Source organism: Durio zibethinus, chromosome 13 (assembly GCF_047325235.1).
Source record: "Durio zibethinus cultivar Kanyao isolate XHJ-2024 chromosome 13, ASM4732523v1, whole genome shotgun sequence".
NCBI classification, from domain to species: Eukaryota; Viridiplantae; Streptophyta; class Magnoliopsida; order Malvales; family Malvaceae; genus Durio; species Durio zibethinus.
The window spans coordinates 16,626,824-16,641,832 of NC_143174.1; the positions used below are offsets into that span (position 1 = coordinate 16,626,824).

A 15,009-nucleotide genomic window follows, 5' to 3' on the forward strand; every position below is an offset into this window, starting at 1 on the left:
AATTGTTGATTAACCAGTAAGTTCATGTTTGAGAATGGATAAGGTTGTCCAGCTATATGCGATAGATACATTAGTTGAGGAGCTTGAGCCTGGGGTGGTATATTCCTCGGCGGGCAAAATGGCTCTTTTCTAGCATTGTTATTTTCTCAAGGTTGATTTTCCTCTCTTGTAGTAAAGCTTTAGCAACACCTTTCCCTTTGGCCATGCCTCCCATTAACTCTCTCAACTCTATCATTTGTCTTCACATATCTCATTGCATTTCAACCATCCGTTCTTGCATATCTTCCTAAGCTTTTTCCATTCTCTCTATCATGGTTACCTGCTCGTTTTCCATAATTCTAACTTGTAATTGTGTATTGTACGGGTGGCGAGTAGACCAGTTTCAAACTTTCAATGGCTGAGCTATCCTTAAACCTTTTATTACCACAATTTGAAAAATTAGGATGCCATATTATTTTTATGAAAGCAAAATAATTTTTATTTTAATTCAAAAATCATCATTTTAATGAGGTAAAATATTGAGAAAAAATATGCAAAATTTATGCATCAATGCATTGAAAGGTATTTACTCCAAGATATATCTCAAACATAAGAACTTTTTATTGATTTTGATAACTTTTTTATTACAGAGAGTCTATCATTTTAGCATTATAGCCATAGAAACATTTAATTTGCTTATAGTGATCCTTGGTTTCAACTAAAAAGTTCAACAAACATTGCTTATAACTTCCAGTTGGATTGATTTCCTATATTAAAGCTTCCACTCTTTCGACCATCTCCCTTGCTTTCTTTACTACTATGCCAATTTGACTAACCAGATGCTCTATGTATTGTTGTTTTCCTAAACTTTTCGCCTTCCATTTCATACGAGCATCCATTTTAAGATCGCAAATGTATCTCTAATATGCTTTTTTATTTTGCCATTTTTTGATGATTGTGGAAATATGGCCTTTGTGGTTTTGCAATTGCTATTCCATCTCTTGAATTACTTGATAAAGTGATCCTTTCTCCTTTTGCATTTCATGGTGTTTTCTTTTTCCATCTTTAATCTGTGCCTTTAATTTATCATTCTTTTTTTGACATTCTATAAATTTTTTTGAAGTTGTTAAGCATAAACCTTCCCACTCTTGTTGTTTTCGAGAAATCTTGATGGTTTTTTTTCTTATTTTCCTTGGCTTTGTCCTTCAAATGTTGCATCTCTTCTTGAAGCTCAATTATTTCCTTTTGCTACCTAATACCAAATTTAGTGCTTTTCCTCTTTTTTAATTGGTTTGCGTTTTCTTGTTTTCATGATGCAAATCCTTTAAATCATTTTAAGCCACATCCTGATCTTACTTTTTAAGTCTATTTTTTTGAGTTTCCACTTTATATTTTAGTTGTCTCATCTTTTCTTGGAGTATCAAATTTTCCTTTCCCAATTTCTCTTTTTCTGCTTCAAGTTTTTGCTTAACAAGCTCAACTTCTGACAATGGTTCTTTTGCCCATAGGTTCACTTGTTGGAATAAGAAATCATCTGGAAAGAGCATAATATCTCTAAAACACTTTGTCTTCCAAATCAGGTAATCGAGGGTGACTTTCTCAAGAATAGGTCCTAATCTTAGCCTTCGAGTCTTTTTCCATACCTGAACTGACAACTCCACTATTCTTGATGAGCCTACTTCTCTATAAGCAAATTCTACTAGGGTAAGTCCATGCGTGGCTGGGACAAATTGTTTCGCACCAAATTACGTTAACACCATTAGTGGAGCGTAACTTACCACTCTTCACAATTCCAAAAATCAGTACCCATGGGTCATTTCCACCCTAATATAACAATAGCCATCCATTTGACCTGATCACTAGTAAGCCTTCGAAAAAATGCTACCCACTTTTTTTTGGATCTCAATGTTGGCCATTGACTCTTTTAAAATTATTTGACTGGGGTTTTATTTCGAAGATACAGCTTGACAAAAGCATTTTTTTTGCATCTGAAATGGCTTTTTATCTAGACAAATAGTAATTGTGCATTCCCTGTGAAACATCTTTCATTTCAATGATAAAAGTTCAATGATTTGATAGTCCTAGCTATGATGGCAGGAATAGGATTAATCGTCTAACTTTTGATTTGTTCTAATAGATCAACTACTGCTAATTCAATATATCCTAAAGTTTTTGGAAAGACCACCATACCATAAATTATTAGGGCGAACACTGCCAGGCCTTGATCATCTTCTAAGCATCCCAATATGAAATCATGAAAGAAATGCCAAGGTAAGTCGACACCTTTACCTTTATCTTTTGTCAAAGCATCCACGGCCTCTTCTTTCATTCCCATTAATTTAGCTGTCTTTGAAACCCTTGAACTAATCGATCCATACGAGGAGGGGATGATTAGTTTCCATGAAATTTGCATGAAAAATCTTTTTAGCCAAAAAGTCAATCGATTCCCTTAAGAGGGGATCAATTCCCTTTATGCTACTTTATCCAATCTTATTTTTAAATCATGCAAGATGAATTTGAACATTTCTTGACTGGATTAAAAGCTTAATAAGTATTCAAATTAAGTTCAAATCATTTTAATTCAATTTTAGCAAATTTTTGTTTTGTCATTTCAAAATGTTTTAACAATTCAAGGCTAACAATATCTCCCTCTTTGATATGACAAAACCAATAGTTAAAAAATTTGCTTCGAAAACAATTTTCTCTTTTAAGAAAGCTCCCCCTGAATTTAAGCAAGATCAATAAAATTAAAAGGCCAATTTTACATCATGAACATAACAAAGATATAAGGTAAAGGTCTCCTAAGCAATTAAAAACTTATCAACTAGTAAAATAATAATTTAGCAACAACTTTTCACTAGCAAATTTTCACACAAATTTTCACTATACACAAACAAACTTCCCCCCTTTTTTGTCATAACAAAAAAAATCCAAGAGCAAGGTAACAATACTATAACCAATGTAAGATCAACTTGCTCAATCAATTCACGACAACAATATTATACTAAACACAAGGCCAATATCATTGAATGTCAATATTTTAGCTCATCATAGCATCATAATATCAAGAATGAGAATAACCACAATAGCACTTTCATAGCAACATAATCATGTATAATAAACTTTGAATCTTAAAACCACATAAACAAGCAGAGAAAAGTTCATGCCATTATATGCAAAGTACCAAAGTTGATGCTACAATAAATTGTCTTAAAGAAAATTAAAAACTTAAAAAAAAATAAAAGAAAGACATGTAGGAAAGACATTTAAGCTTGGTTTCAAAGATAGGTTAAGGTGGAGGAGGATAAGGAGGAAAATGATGAAAACGTTACTCCATTTGCTCTTGTACAATTCGACTATGTCCAATATCAGTAATAACTTGTTGAATTTGTGAAACCATCTCATTTTGAGTTAGTTTCATGTTTTCTAATCTAGAGTTCATATCCCCAACCAATGAGTGTAAACTATTCATCTGAGTTATAAAAATTTACAAAGCTCCTTAGGTATCAAATAGTAGACTAGAAGGACTTTCTTGAGGAATATCTTGTGGAACTTCTTGTGGAATATCTTGAATCTCATACTCTTCTTCATGCTCAACTCTAAGTTCACTTTTCTTAATCCATACTCCAATAATATTTTAAGTGTATCTTATATTATGAAGTGTGTGAACTCAATAATACAAGTAGGATCGAACACAATCTCTCTATCACTTCTAGTATTGATACCCACCTTCCTAAATAGATTGCTAATGGTTATCTTATATACCAATGTGTGTTTCTTATTTTGAACAACCCTTATCATATCATTAAAAATGTAAATGCATAAGATTGGGTTTCTCTTCATGTTTGATTTTATACATTTACTAATAATCTTGTTTCCTAATGATGGAGTATTGGGTACCAAATGGTGCTAACACATGTGTGACGATAAGGTGAAGCAATCTATCATGCATATTTAATCTAGAAGCTTGGATTGGAGCAACCATCAAATCACCATTCTAAAAAATGTCCTGGGCCAATCCAAGCATATTGCATCTAGTGTTTATGTCTCTATTATCTTTTAACATGAAAGTTTCAGCTAATAAGTTCTTGTCCACAATTATTTCTCTGCCAATCATAAATGTCCTAAATTTATCAGTATAGTACCTATTTCTATGTCCATCAACTTTAGTACAGTTTGCATTACTACAAAATACCCTTACTAGATTATCAAAGACAATGCCATCCAAACTAAAATAGTTCATCCAACCAAAATTCTTAAAAGCATGAAACTATGGAAATCTAATAGATTAAAGGAATTTAGATTGATTATCCTTCCTTTCTTAACTTCTTTATGAGCAAAATGAGTCTCGTATATCTTTTTTACTATAGGATTTTTGAATTTTGGTTGAAGGAAAGCTTGACTGAAGAACTAGAGGCTTTCCTTAGTGGATTTCTTCTTATGGCAAGATGAGGTCTTGTTTTAGGTGCCATGGAAATAATGGGATAGTGAAAATAGGTAGGCTTATGTGAAATTGATGAAAGAATTTGTGAATGTAGGTGACAAGTAGTAGAATATGTTTGAAAGAGGCAAAAAAATTGAGTGAATGAGGTAGTTTCAATAGAGGCACAAAAAGGGATCAAATTCATAAAGTGAAAAGCATGAATGTAGATCTTTGAGTGATTTGAAGGATTTTAAAGAGGATTTTGCAAGAAATCAAATAGATATGAAGTAATTTGCAAAATATTTTGGTTGTAAATGACCAATTTTGAGAGAAAATGAAACATGAATACCTAGAGTTTTAGAGAAAAAGTTTTAGGAAGAAAAAAAAAAGACTATGGTTAACCAAAAAAGAAGGAAAGTCCAAATTTTAAGTGGTCAAAATGGTGCACATAAGGGATATTGTTCATGACCTGATTGATTGGGTAGTAAGGGGATCCATTGGGGAAGGACTTGACAAACCTGGGCAAGCCGATTGATTAGGTCTAAAAGGGATCGATCGGGTCTAACTATTTTCAACATTATTTTGGCTACTAGAAAGAAAACCAATCATCTGTTGTGTTTGGGATCGATCGGTTCACTTGTAGCAAAAAAATTTTTTTTAATAAATTGAATTAATTTTTTTTTTATTTTAAAAGCATGCAATATAACTATTCGAATATGCATCATATAATTACAGATATAATCATAGATAAGATTTCAAAAATATATCAAGATAAACAGACATTTGGTCAAACAAAGTACAAATATATCAATTTATAAAAAATTTCATTTCAAGGAGCATTCATCATACCAAGTTTTATCTTTATTAAAAGGTTTTGTAAAAATATCAGCTAGCAAGATATCAACATATTTAAGCACAATATCATTCTTTTGAACATAATCTCTAATGAAATGATGCCTAATTTCAATATGCTTAGTTCTTGAATGTTGAATTAGATTTTTAGTGAGATTGATGGCATTAGTATTATCACATTTAATGGGAATGTGATCCATGGTAATTCCAAAATGCTCCAATATTGTTTAATCCATAAAACTTGAGCATAATAACTACCAGCCGCTACATATTCGACTTCAGTTATGGTTTGAGCAAAATTATTTTGTTTCTTGAAAAACCATGATATGAGCATATTTCTAAATAATTGACAAGTACCGAAAGTGCTCTTTCTATCAATTTAATAACCACTAAAATTCGCATCAGAATAAGCATACAAAGTAAAAGATGAACTTTTTAGATACCATAATCTTAAGTTACGAGTGTCCTTAAGGTATCTAAAAATTCTTTTAACAGGATTCTCTAGGTGATGATTGAAATCTAACACATAAGCACACACTAAACATTATATCTGGTCTTACTTGCAATATGATATAGTAATGAACCAATTGTAGACCTATATAATTTGAAATCAATACATTTACCTCATTCATCATTGTCAAGTTTTGTTTAAGTGCTCATAGGTGTTGAGTAAGGCTTTGATTCTTTCAATCCAAATCTTATGAGCAAGAGTTTGATGTATTTAGCTTGATTGATGAAGGTACCAACTTTTATTTGCTTTACATGTAATCTTAAGAAAAATATAAGCTCTCCCATCATGCTCATTTCAAATTCACCTTGCATAGTCTTAGTAAATTCTTGACAAAGAACTTCATTAGTAGCACCAAATATAATATTATCAACATAAACTTGCACAATAAGAATGTCCTTTCCTTTTGTTTTAATAAAAAATGTAGTATCAATATTCCCTTTATTAAAACCATTTTCAATTTAAAATTTTGACAAATTTTCATACCAAGCTCTAGGGGCTTGTTTTAAACCATATAAAGCTTTTGTCAATCTATAAATATGATTTAAAAATTGAGGATTTAAAAATCAAGAGGTTGCTCTACATATACTTTTTCATTTATAAAATCATTTAAAAATGCACTATTGACATCCATTTGAAAAAGCTTGAAAACTTTGAAACATGTAAATGCAAACAATATTCTAATGGCTTCTAACCTTACAATTGGGGCATAGATTTCATCATAATCAATTCCTTCTTATTGACTACACCATTGAGCCACCATCCTAGCTTCCTTTCTAACAACATTGCCATGCTCATCCATTTTATTTATAAAAACCCATTTGGTGCCTATAGTAGGATGAGCATTAGGCCTAGGTACAAGATTCCACACTTGGCTTTTTTTAAATTAGTTCAATTCTTTTTGCATAGTCAATATCCAATGATCATCTCCTAAGGCTACATCTATATTCTAGGGTTCCATATGAGAAAGAAAAGTAATATAATTACATACATTGTAAGAAGATCTAATTCTTACCCTTTGAGTTAGATCACTAATAATCTCACTATTTTTGACATACCTCCTTTCTCTATAATGATTTGATTCTTACTCTATTTGTTGTGGTTCCTATAGAAACTCATCATCTTTCTTTTGAGTGTTCTCTTCAATATCATGTGATGCATCATTGATATATTCTTGAAGTATACCTACATCATCATCATCAAAAGACACCTTTCTTGGAGGTGGATTAGATTCATTGAAGATAACATGTATAGACTCTTCAACAACTAATGTTCTTTTACTAAAGACTATAGGCTTTGAAATTCAAAGAATATCCTAGGAAAATGCCTTCATCACTTTTTGCATCAAAATTTTTAAGATTATCTTTTTCAAAGTAAAACATTTGTAACCAAAAAGATGAAAATAACTTATGTTAGGCCTTTTTTCCTTTAAAAATTTCATAGGGAATTTTCTTCAAGATTGGCCAAATCATAGCTCTATTTATAATATAATAAGAGGTATTTATGGCTTTTGCCCAAAAATATCTAGATAGATTATTTTCACAAAGCATGATTCTAGTAATTTCTTCTAAAGTTCTATTTTTCTTTTTTTACTATCCCATTTTGTTAAGGAGTTCTGGGAGCAGAAAAATTATGGCAATACCATTTTCACTACAAAACATATTAAAGCCAAAGTTTTCAAATTCTTTTCCATGATCACTTCTAATACTAGAAATTGAATAACATCTCTCATTTTGTATTTGTTTGCTAAAAGTGATGAATTTTTTCAAAGCTTCATTCTTTGAATACAGGAAGAGAACCCATGTATATTAGTAAAATCATCAATAATAACAAACTCATATTATTTTCCATCAAGGCTTATTGTTCTAGTAGGACTAAAAAGATCAATATAAAGTAGTTGAAAAAGTTTAATAGTTGAAATACAATTATTAGGTTTGAAATAAATTTTTCTATGTTTTCCATAAGCACATGCATCATAAACCTTATCATTTTCATATTTTAATTTTGGTAAACCAATAACCAAATCATTTTGAGAAAGTTTTGAAATTACATGCATACTTGCATGTCCAAGTCTTCAATGCCAAATCCAACTTTCATTTTCTTTTTAAGCTATAAAATAATATTTTTAGAAGATAGATCATCCAAATGCACCACATAAACATTTCCTTGATGATGTCCAATAACAATAACTTTGTTAGTCTTGATATTAATCACTTGACAACGCATAGATTCAAATACAACTATAAGTCCTTTGTCACACACTTGACTAATACTAAGTAAGTTATGCTTGAGTCTTTTCACAAGTAAAACATTTTCAATAATAATAGAAGAATTGTTACCAATGGAGCAAATCCCTTCAATTTGACCTTTGGAGTTGTCTTCAAATGTAACATCTCCTCTACTTTTAGCCTTTAAATCTCTAAATTAAGCCTTATCTTCGATCATGTATTTTAAGCATCCATTATCAAGGTACCATGGATTATTTTTTGCTTAAATTTACCTTGTAGCAATGGTAATCCATTTACAAGAACATAATCAAAATTTTGTTTTGGGTAACCAAATTTTCTTGGGTCCTTGACTATTAATACTCACAATTTTTGTATCTTTTAGATTACACTTCACCCTAGTAATCTCATATTGAGATGTACTTACTTCTTTTGGAATCCACACACTCTTAATGAGTTTATTTTTATAAGTGACTTTCTTCAAAGAACAATATTGTATAGAATAACCCAATTTATGATAATATGTATATGTGCTAGATGAATCATTCAGCTTAACAAAAAAATTCTTCAAATGAGTCTCTTTGTCACTATTATTATAGCCTAATCCATCTTTATCAAAGAATGGTATTTATGTTTCAAGCATGTTATTAAGTTTTTGATGTCTCATATAAAATCTAGAAAATAAGTTATCCAAATTCTTATTTTTCTTAGTCAAATCATCAACATTCAATTTTAAAAACTGAATTTCCTTTTCTAAGTCATTCTTTGCTTTAGTTAAAAGCTCATTTTGTACCTTCAACTTAGAAATAATTTTTCTATACTTCATGTTCATGATTTTAAATTCTATAGCTAATTCATCAAAAGTATCTTGTAATTCATCAAATGTGTTTGAATTTAAATCATTTGAATTAGATATTACCTTGGGCTTATCAAGGGCTATGAGACATAGGTTGGCTACTTCTTCCTCATTTGATTCATTATCGAAGAAGTTACTATCACTCAATGTTATAACCTTTGCTGTCTTCTTTGGCTTCATTATGTTTTACTTCTTTCAAAAAGGATAATCGAATTTGATATGACTTAGTTTGTTACATTCATAGCAAACAATTTGATCTTTTTCTCTTCTACTTGATTTTACTTTTATCATTTTCCTTTGTGATCTTCTTTTATTTGAGAACTTGTTCATCTTCATAAACTTTTTAAACCCTTTTACAAACATGGCCATTTCTTGATCTTCATCAATCTCATCTTGCTCAAGTTTTTCTTCATCTTTTTGAAAGGTTGAGCGATACCACTTTTCTTGATTGATTCTTATCCTTTTTTAAGCTTCATCTCATAGGTAAGGAGAGAGCCCATGAGTTCATCTAAAAAAAGTGTATGAGGATTTTTGGACTCTTCAATGGATGTCACCTTAACTTTTCAATTTTTTGGTAAACTATTTATAATTTTCTTCACTATCTTCACATTTGAGTAAGTTTTCCCAAGAGCCTTCAAAACCATTAATGATGTCGGTGAAACGATTTGACATCTCACTAATAGTTTCTTTTGATTTCATTTTGAATAGCTCATAATCATGAGTAAGCATGCCAATTTTGATCTGTTTCACTTTCTTAGTACCTTTATGAATAATGGTCAATTTGTCTCAAATTTTCTTTACATTTTCACATAAAGAAACTCTATTGTACTTATTAGACCCCAATGCACAAAAAAATGTATGCATTGCTTTGCCATTAAGTTAAGCCATCTTCATATCATTGGTATCCCATTCACTTTCTTGCTTGACCACTTCTCTACCATCCACCATCTTCATTGAAATTTGAGGATTAATTTACAATGACCCTTTAAACCTCATAGTCATTGGCTTGAATAAACAGTTTCATCATAGTTTTTCAATATAAGTAGTTGTCACCAACATAAAAAGAATGTTTTACAATTGAATGGCCTTCACTTTCAAGAGATGTAGTAACCGTTTCATTTATCATGAGATACATTTCTTATTACCCACTATATTTGTTGTAGCTTGAAGATGGATGTTCCATATTGACCACCATACCTCGTTGAGTCATTTTAAGATCACTGTTAGATTGATAAACCTACAAAAAAAAGAGTATTAGCTTTGATATCAATTGTTAGCTCAAAGACTTGGATTAAATCAATAGGGGATGAATTGATTGATAATAAGTTTTTGTAAATTCAATATCCAACAAGCACAAAGATCACAAATTAGTTTTTCTAAGCAAGTAAATATAACAAATATGAGTACTAATAATCTTAAAAACAATAGATAGAGATAAAAAATCAAGCATCGAAATTTATAGAGGTTCAGCCCTTCCTTTAGGGACCTATATCTTCTCCCTTAGCCTCACTTACCAGGGAGTTCAATCCACTATGTGTTGAAAGTTACAACCTAGCTCTTCAAAGCTCTGCACAATTAACAACACAATCTTTTAAGGGTTGTCCTCCTTCTTAAGCTTATAACCTCACATTACAAGTTTTTAAAGTATTTTACAAACTCAAAGAATCTCTCTAAGGTTGGATGTTTGCTAATTTGAAGAACAAATCAAGATTAGAAAGAATATCAAGAAAAAATCTGATACAATAAGAGTTTTTGCACTTTTTTCATACTAAAAGGCTTTTTAATGCTTGGTGAAAATGGTAGATGAAAGCAATAAGTTGTCTTGGCTCTTGGTTGCTTCAAATATGGTGAGAGATCTTCATTTATATGGTGAGAATGGAAGATAGTCGTTGCTTGCATTAATTGTTTAGAGCCTCTTCAAATTTTCAAACAAAAATAATTGTTGCAAGCATTCTAGGCACGAGGGGATCAATCCTCTCTTATGGGGGGATCGATTGGTTCAGTTAAAATTCAAACAATTTTATGCATGAAAAGGCACAACCAATCGATCCATATTTAGTACCAATCGATCCCTTTTTCATGTGATCAATCCCTTAATTTGGGTGATCGATCATTTCTCAAATTCAGAAAAAAAAAATTTCATTCTTTGTAAAAAAAACTAATGGATCTCTTCATGAGGGGATCGATCCTGTCTTTAAAACCCTTAAAACAATCAATCCATACAAGGAGGGGATCAATTGGTTTTCATGAAATTTGCATGAAAAACCCTTTTGGCTAAAAAAATCAATCGATCTCTTTGAGGGGAGATTGATCCTTTATGTGCTACTTTGCTCAATCTTATTTTTAAATCATGCTAGATGAATGTGAACATATTTTTGACTAGATTAAAAGCTAAAAAAGTATTCAAATTAAGTTCAAATCATTTTAATTCAATTTTAGCAAATTTTTGTTCTGTCATTTCAAAATGTTTTAACAATTCAAAGCTAATAATGTCCTATTTAGGATTTTCTAACACAAAGGAAGACATTGCACTAACCTAAGTTCGGACCCTTAGGGTTTATTTACATGTTAGGTTCAAATATTTGATAATCTAAAGGTTCCTAAATTATTTCTTATATCATTATCCATTATAGACTGTAGGGCATCTCAATGCTCACATATTAGGCTACAAGTAAAAATGGTTCAATTTAAGTTAAAATATATTTAACTTACCAAATAATTTTAATATTGAAAAATTTTCTTAAATTACTCCGATATTTTGGTAATAATTTAAAAATATTTTCTCATTTTAGAAGTATTCAAAAAGACTATTTGTTACGTTTTGAAAAAGCTTCATCATCTGATTTCTTTAATTTTACTTGTGATAATAAATTCTATAAACATGATTTATTATTAGAAATATCTTTTAATATGTTAGTAAGATTTTTTGTCAAAAATTATTTTTTAATATGTTAGTAGGAGTTTATGAAAATTATTTTTTAATTTTTAAAAGAAAAAAATCAATTAAAATAAACTAAAATTATCATGAAAAAATTATCATGCAAATGATGCAATAATATAAATATCATGCAATAATAATATAATCATGCAAATACTAATAAATATATTAATAATCATGCAATGATCATAATCATATAATATATCATATAATAAAAAAATCATATAATAATATAAAATATCATGCAAAAAAGTTTTAAATTAAAGTTATTTTCATCTTTTTTTAAATTAATCACACAATAATAAAATAATAAAAAATAAAAAATAAAGGAAAATAAAAATAGAAAACAAAATAAATAAAATACAAAACAAAATAAATAAAGATCAAACCTACAAGGTCAGGCCGGTTGCAAATTGTTGCGTGGTTCACTTTCTATTGGCTTTAAAGCTTTAATTCTTTTAGCTACCAAAAATGCTGTTGTTTGGAGCTCAGCAACAAAACACTTTTTCGCGTTGCTGTGTAGCTTCATCTTTATCCTTTCTGTATAGTCAAACTTCCAAACCACTATCTACCAGGCAAACAAGCCAGCTAAAACCTAAAACCAGCCAAACACTAGATCTAAATCCTAGCAGATTAACACTGTCACCACCGCCTTCTCCTTTTCGTCATCGATCGAAACCCAGCTGCAACCCAGTCCTCTGCGAGACCTTGCCACTACTTCGTGTTGTCGTAGCTGACGCCAAAGACCAGAAGAGCAGCCTGGCTCAATTCCTTTTTTTCCTCTTTCGACCCGAAATCCAGCAAAAAAATTTTTGCCCAATTTTTGTTTCTTTGCAATTTCTGGCTGTTAATTGGGTTGTTTGTGATGCCGAATTGCTTGAATGTTCACCTTCTGTTTGATGATTGTTTGATCTTGCTTTTGTTTGTAGGTTGGCTAGAAATTGAATTCGGGTTTTCTGAATTTGTGAAATTTCTACTTGTGGTCAATTTCAGTTTGGAGCTACTAGGTATGGTTTGAATTTCTGGGTAGGAATTTCTCGATTCTCTGGGTTCTGGTTATCTGGGTTCTTGGGAATCTGGTTTTTTGGGTTAATTGAATTTTATTGTGTCGATTGTCTGAGTTGAGGCTCACTGGGGATTTTGATTTTGGAGAAGTGTATGGGCAAAGGTAGATGATGAGTGTGACTGGTAGCTGGTCTTCTTGCTTGTCCTCCTTTTGTTACCTCCAAAGACTTTGCTTGAAATTGCTTCTTTGTCGCTGCTGTTGATTGCTTCTTTTTTCTTCTAAATCCCTTTTTGGATTGCTGTTGACCTTTGTTTTGGCCTCTTCTGGATTTTTTTTCTGCTTCTATTGACTATTTCTTCGATTTATTTTTGTCTCTAGCCTTTGTTTGTGACTCTGTTTGCTGGTTTCGGGTTTACTTGTTTTTTCAGTTTTCTTGGATTTTTTGATGAACCAAAGCTTCTAAGGTTTGAGGATAGGTTTGTTTCATGGATTTTCTGTGTATCCTTTTCCACTGTCCTACCGATTGCCTTTCTGTTTATAGGAATTGAATCCCATTTAATTTGGAAAGAAAAATTACCCGAATAAATGTGATTTGATTTTTGTTGATTTGATTTTGCATGAATTAACCCCAGAATCATCAAATTATGAATTCCCAAATTTGGTCCAAGATTTGTATCCGTAAGTTTCTTTTTCACAATAATCCCATTTTTTCTCTGATTTCCTTTTTTTGCTTTCTTTTTTTTTTTAACTTTTGACCTATTGAAAAAAAAAAGTAACAGGAAGTCGAAAATAAAATCAAATTAAAAAATTCTTATTGGGTTCAAAGTTTCACAATTAGGCTTAATTTCTGGCCAAAAACACGTTTTGATTCTAATAAATCATAATTTAATAATAAATTAATATTTAGTAATAAATTACTAAAAATATAATAGTAAATTATTAATAATATAATCATAAATCAATAAGAATTTAATAGTAATTTAGCTATCCATTAATAATTTTTTAGTAAATTATTAATAAATTAGTAGTAAATCAGTTAAAAATTTATAATAAATTTTTAATAAATTAATGGTAATCAACAATAATTTAGTAGAAATAATTTATAATTTAATTGTAAATTATCTATAATGATAAATGATTTATAAATTAATAGTAAATAATTGATAATTAATTTAAATATAAAAATAACTTCTAAATTATATACACTCTCTATCAATTAGTCACTAAAAAAATAAAATGATTGATTAGGACTTCAACTTTTATTTTGTCATTAATTTTGACATTTGAGATTAATGTTATCAGTTAATTTATTAATGAGACAGAAATATTAATGTCACATCATCAATGTGTCAAAAATTCAATTTAATATCATATCATCAATGTCACATCAATATTATATGAGAAATCTAAAAAATTTTAAAAAATCTTTAAAACTCTAAAAATTTTTCAAAGTTTTATTAAGGAATTAAAAAATTTTAGAAATTAAAGAAATGCAAAAAAAAAACCTCTTAAAAATGTTTTAAAAATTCTTAAAATTTTTTAAAAAAATTTTAAAAAAAAAAGAACTTAAAAATTACAAAAAAAAAAAGATCTTAAAAGTTTATAAAAATATGGAAAAAAATTTCAAAAAATTTTTGAAATTTTCAAAAATGCATATTTTAATAAAAATAAAATTTTCATAAAATTCAAAAAATTTATCAAAAACTTCAACAAATTTAAAATATAAAAATCTAAAATTTATCGAAAAAAAATCCACAAAATCCCAAAAAATTGTAAAAAAAGATCTAATTTTTTAATTTTCTATATTTTACAATTTTCATTTTCTATATAATTGAATTTTTCAAATAACTTTTGAATTTTTTTAGATTTTTATTAAAATTTTAAATTTTGATTTTTTTGTTTTTCAAAATTTTTAAAAAACTTTTTAGAGTGTAATAGAAATTTGAAATTATTTAATATTGTAAAAATATTTAAAAATTTTCAAAATTTTTAAAAAATATTTAGATTTTTTAAATATTCAATATTTTAAGTTTTTGTGATATTTTTAGATTTTAAGAAAATTGAATTTTTATTAAATTTTCATTTTTTGGATTTTTATTAAATTGTTCAGAATTTTTTAAGTTATCATAATTTTTATAATTTTAAAAATGTTTAATATTTTCTATTTTTTATAACTTCTAAAATATGAAAAAACAAAGCAACTCTTTAGAATTTTTGAAAAT

General features: G+C 29.1%; 1 long non-coding RNA gene across 1 annotated transcript in view; it reads left to right on the forward strand.

The window, feature by feature from the left end:
* LOC149515366 (uncharacterized) overlaps positions 1-13,393 on the forward strand; it is a 49,105-nt gene extending 35,712 nt beyond the window's left edge. Inside the window, exon 2 of the long non-coding RNA XR_016326500.1 lies at positions 13,216-13,393. This is a non-coding gene — a long non-coding RNA (uncharacterized LOC149515366). The remainder of the gene's footprint in view (positions 1-13,215) is intronic.
* Positions 13,394-15,009: the final 1,616 nt, after the last annotated feature.